We start from the raw sequence: 9199 nt of genomic DNA on the forward strand, positions 1-9199 counted from the left end.
TCAAGTGCCTTTTTACATGGGACTCTCTACGCACTGGGAGATGGAAGATGGGAACTCAGAACTGGACTGGAGATCGAATGGGTTGGAATGGGATTCGTTAAGTAAACATGCCACGCTACGACGCGTTCCTAAAAACCTGGCAGTGGACCCATTTTCATTTCCATTCCTTTGGAACCCAGCTCAGTTCATTACGATGTTCGAGTTTGACTTCATGATGACCATCGTTGTTGGTCATCAGCATCGACAGATTGTGTCGGCTTCGCTTTGCATCTTTTGTTCATTTTAGTTTAAATATTGCCTACCTCCACTCGTTCCCCTACCATCCGGCTGTCCATCTGTCCGGTGTGTCCGCCTGAACGGTCGGCATGTCCGCAGAAGGAGAGCCCGAGCCCAGTCCCAGTCTCAGTCTCCAGTCCCAGCTGCCAATAGTGCATAGCATTTCATGCACTTTTCATCTTTTTCAATCAATGTGGCGGTGTGCACTCCACTCCACTTCTACTTTTGAGCACGGACTTGGCACTGGAGTTGGCCTTAACTGGACAGCGGAGTCAGCCACCGAAGGAGCTGGCTTCCAGGCGATAAACAGAGTATTTCTCCTTCGAGGGCGCTAGTTGTGGCTCAGAAAAGGCTTTGCCACACTGAGAGTAAAACTATTTACCAACTCTCTTGTAAGAAAACTCAGGCGTACTATATTTTAAGTATTTCTTGAGGTGTAGCCCCTATTTCTCAATTTAGGTGGATGTGTGTTTTGTTGCCATTTACTTTTGTTGCTCAATATTTTTGTTAAATGTTTCAAGAGCGCGTAAATTAATCTTGAGCTTAATTGCTTTTCATATTTTGTTTTCGGTCTCCGTCCCAAGCGGCTATAAATATCTTTACTCTATTTTTAGTGGCAGTTAGTTTAAACTGTCATTGTTGAAAGCCATGCCTTGCGGCTAATTAAGTTGTTGGCAAGATACTAGACCTTTGATTGCTTATTTAGGGCTTCCGAATGCGGTTCAGTTTACTGGGAATAGACATCTTATCTGGCCTAAATTCCTGGAGATTCTTTTCCAAAAAAAAAACTCCCCAACTTATGCAAAAATGCTGTTGTCTTTCGACTTGGGCGGAAATGCTGTGCAAAATTTACTATCCCGTCAAAACGAAAAAAAGGGGAGAATAAAAATAAAGTGAGACAAAACCTCTAGTCGCGGTTAAAAGTGAGGCAAGACCCACTACCAGTCCAAGTCCGAGACCCACTACCCAAGCCCAGACCAGAACGATCCGTCGATCTCGACGCGCGCACGATAACAAGATTAGAAAATAAGATTTATCTCATAGATTGATAGATTCGATTACACGCAGCGGCCGCCTGCAAGTCCAGCTTCGGATGCAGCTCCAGCGGCGACTGGGGCGGGCGCTTGTGCGGCGTGTAATTACAACAAAAGCAACAGCCAAATAGCCAAACAGCTAGACAACAACAACTAACAGCTAACAGCGATCAGAGCAGGCAAGAACAAAACGAGCTGCCCCACCACGAGCGCACCACAGTGGCAAGGATTGGGAGAAATGTCGGCAAAATTTATACAATGTAAAGAGGGAGTTTAAAAGAATATAGTATTCTGAATAAAAAATGCCTAAGATGAATCTAGAATCCAGAAAAGAATTCCCTAAACTATGTTTAAGTTTCAAAATTTAACTCTCAGCTTTCAATATTATAAATCTTATGTTCTCAATTTTAAAAGTAGTACTTAAGAGCTTTAATATTTAAAGGATAAGTTAAGTTAGAAAAACTACAAGAAACTTTCTTCCAGGTCATCTAAATTATTCAAACTTCCTAAAAGTTCTTAAAACCTTTATAACCACTATGCCAGTTTCGGCTGTGGGTAAAGTCTTTTCTTTCCCTGGCGTTTTAATGGACTTTTAACTGGTTTTTGGAGCCTGGCCGCCTGCCTGCCTGCCCCAGTACCTGCCCCCGCCCCCACCACCGGCCAGCATCAGCCAGAAGCTTTGGATACAGCTGCACCTGCAACCTGCAACTGGCAGCCTGCAGCCTGCAACAACTACGGGGCTGGTTCGAGATCTCGGATCTGGGATCTCGGATCTCGCCTCTCGCCGGGCGTTGCATATTTACTAATTTAATAATTCAAAAGCATTTAAATTCCTAATCATATCCAGCAAAGCGGCCGCCGCCGCCTGCGTCTGGATTAGCCGACCATCCGAGGAGCATCCGAGGACCTGGCTTAATCCCCCCAATCCCCTGCCCATTACCAAATCCATAGACGCTACCCGAGGCCATGCGAAATGAATCGCTTGCCGCAATTTGTGAAAATTTCTCACCATTTTCATGGCCAAGGTGGTGCGGTGGTGCAGTAGTGGAGTGGTGCGGGGTGCGTTAGATTTCCACTTTACTGTCTATGCAATTTGTTGGCTAACTAGATGGCTATCGCTGCCCAGTTGGAGCTGCTCCGATGGTAGTTGTTCTGGGTGTTTCTTGGGCCTGCCGCTGTGCTTTCTTGTTCCACCACTCCGCTCCGGGAATTCTGGGCCTCCTTTTTTTTGTGGCTATTACCACTTGTATTTTATGCATCGCATGGCGTTAGTGTTTTGCGTCTTATTAGACTCTAATTGCACTGATAGTTGGCTGCACTTTGAGTACCCGAGGGTCCATCGAGGGGGGGAATGAGTGGGAATTTCGGTTATGAGGGCCTGATCATCGATCAAAAGGGTTTTTCCCGCCTTATCGAACCATAACCTTCAATTATGGTCGAAATAAGCCGCTAGTTGGCCCAGTTGAGTGAGTTTCGAAGCCAATTAAGCGGAAGCACTTAAAGTTCTCAGAACAACGGTCTGGTAACAAATATCTGAAAACAAAAATATGAATACATCTTTAACCATAAAACACAGACTAAGAATACCATAAATATTAAGATTCTGAAAAATAACAGCCACCATTTTAATTAAATGTCCTGATGTTTATGGCTCAATTCTAGTGACCCACTTTGGCGGCAAACAGCGCCAGTTGGTCTGCCTCTGTCCACCAACCAGCCAGGATATAAGCCATTATTTTATTTTGGTAGGTGGGTGCAGGTTGCTTTATTCCGTTCTGGCGTCAGCTATTCTTACGCAATGCACTTGCCGTCAAATGAAAGAACATGGCAAACAAACCGGCGGCAATCTCATTGACGCCAATCCAGGCCCACAACGACGTCATAGTTTTAGTTACAGACATACTATATAGACCGTAGTCACAGTCGCTTAGTCATATCCCCAAAGTCCTGGGGCCAAGGCTGGCGTCACTGTGCCGGTTTATGCATTATGTATTCAAAATATTTGAGGTCAACTTGAGGCAATACCATCCACCTACTTTGCCTCCTTCGAGACATTCAAGACCTCATCAGGCCCGTTTCTGTTCCGCCCACTTTCCACCATAAAAAATTCAATATTGCTCGCATCGTTTTATTAGTTTTGGCTGGGGAGAACCCTTGAAGCCTTTCCATTCTATTTTTGGTCTAAACGCGCTCTATTCATAATTGGGCCTATACTCCCGCGTGGGCCAACTGAACTTGAAAGCTGGCTTAAAGTACTGTAGGCTGACAAGAAAATTTCTTAAACAAAAAACCATAAAAACTTTTACTCATTAGTTTCTAGCTTCTAGCTCTACTTCTATGAAAATTACAGATAAATATTTTTCTCTAATTATAAACGTAGCTTAGTCCTCCCTTTGATAGAGTATAATTATAGGAAAACTTTAGCAGATTTATTTCGATAGCCCCTGCCCCGGTGCGCTGGGAAACCCAAATGTCTGGGCTACTAAAAATACAACTTTTGTCCGGACAAACTTATTTCTGTTCTGCCACATTCATTCAGAGAATTTTGGCAGTTTTCTCTTTTTAGTTAGCACGACTATGAAAAGTTTTTGTGTAGGCGACGCCGCGTCTGCCAGACGAAAAGAATCGAGGTCGTCCGGGTGGGTGGATGGGCGGATGGACCAAAGGATCAGGACAGAAGTTGCAGCTGCTTCAGGAACTGAGGGTCTGGCGGCGATGATAATGATGGAAATCGGAGAAAAGTTACCCAACATTTGGCTCCTGAGCCCCGAGGCCTCGGTGTGTCACGTTTCAATAAACTTTGATTGCCGGCAATTATCTGGTCGCTGGCATCAGGCTCGGCCCTCGGGTTTGGGCTCCTCGAACTTCTCGAATTTGTCGCTTATCCCTTTTGGCATTGTATTATTTATGAGCCCGTGATTTGGGTTCTGGATTTGCTTTCAATTACTGGTACCCGCAGCCAATTTGCTGCCAAAAGTTTGCACATCAAGCAAATATTTTGCCCGGCTTTTGTCGAGATTCGAGGGCCTAATTGAATGATTTCAAGAGGAAAGACATTCCGAGGAAGGCGGGTATGCGATTAGGCAGGGCTTGTGCCCTCGGCATTGTTGACATTATTGTTGGGTATTGCTTCTTGGAATGCCAGACCATATTGATTGGCCAAGTGACAGGCGACATTAATCGGCAGGTTTTTATGGGTTAAACGAAAGTGCGATGATTTGTTTGGTAACATCGTTATATCATTTAGATGGTCGTGACTGGACATGAGGGTCCGAGCAGTTATGCCACCATTACTGCCAATAGTTAGAATTGCTTAATAGATTAGTTGGTATTACATTACATTAACTGATATTTGTCGTTTGATTTCCGAGGGCCGAAGCAAAACAATGCGATTAATTGTTGACTTATATCAGTCTTACTAGTTATTAGGCAATGATGTTTAATCGATCATTTCACTTTTAAGGTTATGCCACGAACCGAAATACTTATGATAGATAAGGTCCTATTAGGGGACATTAAGGAGTCTTAGATAGAAACTCCATTTAAGCTCCTTGCTTGCTCTTAAGCAATAAAGAGTTCCTTGAACCCCGAAACCCACAAATCTGATGGAAGTCCTCCCCCTATTACAGCCTGTGGCACTCCCACTTTCCCCAAACCTTTTCTTTCATTTAAAAGCGGAAATGCGACGCGGCAGACATGTCTGCCTTTTTGTGTAAAAAAGTATAAAATAGTCATAACGGAAGCAAAAACTTGATTAAAATTTCATGGCGACGCATTTTTGCACCTCGGGCAATGCCAAGAAAAAGCAAAGAACAACACAGAAGCGTTGCAAAACTGTCTCAGAATGTGGTGATGTGGGGAAAACATTTCAGTATGCCACAACTGGGGAGGATAACTGAGGTGCATGTGGTGCAAAAAGTTGCTGAAACTTCATTGAATTATCGCACCCAGAGGGAAAAAGTCGAAAAGTCATGAGAAAAGTCGGAGGAGCTTGCTCTCGTCGAAAGGGAAAGGGAAATTGCAATTCATTTGCCACCATGAGGAAAAACCATTTTCCACCAGAGCTGCCACCACAATCTTCTTTCATCTGTTGTTGGCTTAAAGTGAAAATGGTAATGGCGCCGGAGTGAAGTTCATTGTGTGTGAAAATTTAACAAGGGTGCATAAATTCCGCTTTACATTCAATTTAAAGTATTTGGAAATGGAGTTCTGCACTTGACAGTCATGTATGTGATTTGATAAACTCAAGCTTAAGCTCTCTGTTAACTTGTCTCAGTTGTCTCAGCCGGGAAGTGGTAAGAGGATTTTAGATTGCTGTTTAAGGCACTCTTCGAACACAAATCGCAGCCAATTTGTGAAAGTTTCTGGCACACACATAAATAAATCATTTATCAGTCTACCTTTCGGAATAAAAGCAAAGTTTGAAGTCCCTTGAGGTTCAGTTCCTTTCATTGTTATCTGGTAGATAGTGAAAGTTGGCCAGGAAGTTCCTTAAAAGTTTTCAAGTGGCAGATGGAGTTTCTCAGATAGTTCAGATGTGGGCTAGACACCCTATTGCCCTCTGCCTGAGTCACAAATGTCAGCTAATCCTGGCGCAGTCAATAAGCCAGGACACCTTTTTACCAACAATGGCAACAGAGCTGACATAAATTTCATATGAATTATGACACTTGAGATGGAGAAAATATGGGCACCATAATGCCGTATAATGCCAATGCCACACAGCGTCAAAGAAATAACCTTTTGTGACAAATGAAACCGAAACCCAAACACGGGCAACTGCAGCACGTGATTGTGATATCCCAAGTCCCAATTCCCAATTCCGTTTGAAGGATATGACAGCTCCATATAAACGTGAAATACGATCCTGGCCGAAAGTCACGTGCGACTGACAGATAAATCGAAAGTGCCATTGCAGTTCAGCATTCCGGCAATTGTCTAATTGCCAGTCATTTATTTTCGTTGCCAAATTGAAACGCGCACTTGTCAATGGCCGGAACGTGTCGGCACTAAGGATCCAATTAGTTGAATTGCACAAAAGTGGCAACCAGGGGGGCAGGAAATCAATAAGCTTCTTGCTCTTGCCACTGTGATGAGCCACTTCTCCCAAGGGTGTGCTTTGCTCCACAAATACCAGTTCTCAATGGGTGGCTCAACAAGTGAATGGTGAATGGTGCTTTAAATTTAGAATACTTAGGGCGCTATTTTCGAGTCGCACGAATATAAATTTAGAAGCAATTAATGAGTCTGACATAAAAGAACTCATTCCTTTTCAAGCTCTGTTAATTGACAGGCTTAACTACGTAATAATGTTTCATAATGTATCTAGTTCTTTCTATAATTTCTAACCAATTGAGTAAATTGCTCATCGAATCATTATTGGAATATAAATCCAATGAAACTAGATTATTCGAAGACACTGTCCTCCCCCAACTTCCTCTTGATTATCCACGATTTTCAAGTGGTTTCCAGAGAATGTTTTTGACTAAATGTTTCTGGCGTCCGTTAGTGCAAGTTCTGGCTGAAAAACTTCTCAGTAAAACAGCACTGAGAGAAACAGAATCCAAAGATAATATAGTCAACCATCTGCCAATCAACCAATAGGTATCCCCAAGAAAAATCTATTTTTTAAAGTGTATATTTTCTCAGTCGATTGCCAGGTAATGCGTTCGAAATGAACTTCAAACGGCGCCTTGAGATAAAGACTATCTTGCCCCTTTCATTGGATTTTCCTCTTTCTCCTCCTGCCCCTTCCAAGATATGTAAATATATAGTTCATTGATGATATTTAGTTGGAAATGCGGGTCTTCGATTGGTCAATAGATTTGTAGGTGAGTCACCAAAGGTTGAATCATTGGAATTATTGCATTTAATGTGAAAAATATTGGAGAGCAGCTGTACGGCACTATAGAACAATTAAAAGCCCGGTATACGCCCCCGAACAGGCTCCGTCAAAAGTGCAGATAAATTGGTAAAGCGTGCTGGTATTGGACCCGTGCCAAGGATATATATGGATTATATAGCACCAGCTGTTTCCATCGCAACAATGCCGCACAAATTAGAGCCATAGCCAGAGACAGGGACAATGGGAGAAAGGCCGAAAAACTGCATTAAGGCTGCAAATTGCGGTGAGGCCCAGAAATATGTGGAAAAGGTGAAAGTGTGCCAGGGTGCGTGGATGCATGTGTATGCATTCCCAGGTAAAAGTTGGCCAACAAAGGACGAAAATACAACAGAACACGCACGCACACAGCACAAGCTGCGGTTGACAATAAATTATGGGCAAGAATTTTACGCCAAATTATGGCCCAAACACATGGAGGCGGAAAAGCCGTTTCGCTACGCCCCCTATTCTCCTAGTTAAAATTGATTTAAATTCACCTTGGCCTTAGGCCCATGAATGGGGAAATTATTTCCTAATGGGGACCGTGCCATAAATCTTAGCGGCATTTTTCCAGCAATATTATTTGCACATTTTTGCCGGAATTTTCCAGGCTGCAGCCAACCGAGCAAGAAGAGTTGCATACTTATGGGGCACTTTGCATGTACAGTTGTGATTTAGTGGCAATTACCAGCTTCAACCTTGGGCCCCACGAATCTTCAAGTATCGTAAATTATTTGCATACGATGATATGGTTTACAGTCACTTTTTATTGCCCTGAAATACTACAAAAGAATTTACTTTAATTGAAATAATAAGTGATTTATTGATTCTCTAGAGAGCCACAAACAATGTCAAGTAGTTTCTAGACTCATTGGGTTTTCCCAAAACTAAAGTTTTCTTGGATTTCCCCATCGGGGTTTTTTCCATTTCTCCAATAGAAATTATGATTTAGGTAAGTGTTTTGATATACGACCACAAAACAAGTCACGAAACAAATAATTATAAATAATGTATAGACCGATTTGATTAATAGCCAAGGCAATCCAACGAGTCCTTGGCCAAGGATAACAAAAAAGTGAAACAAAAAAATCTCAAATGCATTTCATTGATTGGAGGGACCCACCGCACACAAGGCTGAAAGGAATTTTGATTTATCAGAGGCGGCAACAAAACGTACAGAGAAATAGAGGGGAATTAGTTAAGGAATTCCCACAGCCACACAGGTAGATCCAAGGAGGGGTATCATAAGGAGGGGTACAATATCCAACAGGTGCCTTGGCTGCTAATTGAGCTCGCTTATCGTCTCCCAAACACACACACTCGTACATCTGGCAAATTAAGTTTTCAGAACAAACTGTATGCAAAGGAATTCCTTTCCTTCGGGCCAACGCTCCTTTGGGCCAACGTCTCTTCCTTTCGGCCTCTTCGTTTTTAATTAAGTACAACAACGCAGCAAAATTGATTTCCAGAGAGTTTGGTTATCGCTGTGGAAGGATCTCTAAGAGATGCGATGCCAGCGATAGGGCCTCTCCCCCAACCACTCCGACTTAATATAGTTCGTATGATATATCTATAATCGCCCCTTAGGAATAAGTTGCCAAGTCATTAGAATTATTGGACTGGCTAATTGCAGGCATTAATTCTTACAATTCATAATGCTCTTATATAGTATACAGTCTTTTGAAAACGAAACCTAAAAGCTCAGTTTAATTGTGGGGAATAAATTAAGAAACGGAAAATTTATGCGGTTCAAGTTCTTGTTAGAGAAGATTTCTATCGGCCAGCTCGGAGAAGAGAATCCACCAGACATTGATCACAGCCTTGATAGTATAAATTCCAATTAAGCTATCAAAATCCACTCTCCCTAAAAAATATATATAAAAAAGTGTGAGATAGATCCAACGGTAAACGGCACTGACAATGCCAAACGAACGAATAAATTTCCAGAGTTCTTATCGGATGGGAAAGTATCTCTAGGGTTCTCTGCCTCTTTTCTGACCAATGT

Source organism: Drosophila ananassae, chromosome 3L (genome assembly GCF_017639315.1).
Source record: "Drosophila ananassae strain 14024-0371.13 chromosome 3L, ASM1763931v2, whole genome shotgun sequence".
Lineage (NCBI taxonomy): Eukaryota > Metazoa > Arthropoda > Insecta > Diptera > Drosophilidae > Drosophila > Drosophila ananassae.